General features: G+C 57.3%; 1 long non-coding RNA gene across 1 annotated transcript in view; it reads left to right on the top strand.

Annotated features, from left to right (window-relative positions):
* Positions 1–392: 392 nt before the first annotated feature.
* The window catches only part of LOC102377207, a 6,524-nt gene continuing 6,057 nt past the window's right edge, over positions 393–859 (top strand). The window contains exon 1 of the long non-coding RNA XR_324858.1: positions 393–430. This is a non-coding gene — a long non-coding RNA (uncharacterized LOC102377207). The remainder of the gene's footprint in view (positions 431–859) is intronic.

Genomic DNA, 859 nt, shown 5'->3' with positions numbered 1-859 from the left:
CAACGCAGCTTGAAACAAGCCTATGTTATAAGCACACCCTTTAAGTGTAAAGCCCAAACAAGAGCAATTATTGATTCTGTTCTCTTCCTCACTGAAATCATAAAAGTATAGGAAGAGCAGGCTGAAAGGAGCCTCAGGAGACTGGCTAGTGCAGCCCCCTGCTCAGGGCAGGGACATCCTTATCTAACAACCTGCACTTAAAAACTTCCAGCAGTGGAGATTTCACAACCTCTCTAGGTATCTTGTTCCAGTGTGTGGCAGAGCATAGGGTGTCTCTGCCACTTTAAGGGCCTGGAGCTGGCAGCCTCCAGGTGCCTGACGAGGGCAGCCATTTTGAGACATGGGCTGCCTATATAAACAGGGCAGTTTGGCTGCAAGAGGCCAGGCAACAACATTGCCTGGCTGTAAGGCTGCTGTGAATGACCTGGAGGTAAGGGGGAGCTGCAAGGGGTTGGTAAGGAAGCTCCTGGTCCTGGGCATGACCTGAAACTGCACCCTGCTGGGAGTGGGTGGTCTGGTGGGGCTCTCAGTGGTGCGGGAGCCCCCAGGAAATGCTAGGCCAGTGATCACCCTGGTGAAAGGCGGGTTGGGGTGCCTTAACCCCTAGCTCCCACCACCAGGTGGGTAACCCTATGTTGGAGGGGCCCAGAGGGCGGACCCTGAGAGAGTGTATGGAGTACAGGGCGTGGTGCTGCGGTTGCCCCTGAGAGGACGGGGAGCAGTGGCACGGTGAGGCCTGAGGATGAGAGAGAGGGGCTAGAGACCCAGCCCGAAGGGGAGAGTACCCTCGACTGGCCCATGCTGGGGCCAGGACCAGAGAGGGTCAAAAGGGCCGGGGGCCCACCGCGAGGGACACCCA

Source organism: Alligator sinensis, unplaced genomic scaffold (assembly GCF_000455745.1).
Source record: "Alligator sinensis unplaced genomic scaffold, ASM45574v1 scaffold904_1, whole genome shotgun sequence".
NCBI lineage: Eukaryota > Metazoa > Chordata > Crocodylia > Alligatoridae > Alligator > Alligator sinensis.
Note: the sequence above shows the minus strand (reverse complement) of the source record. Positions and strands in the feature narration are given on the sequence as shown.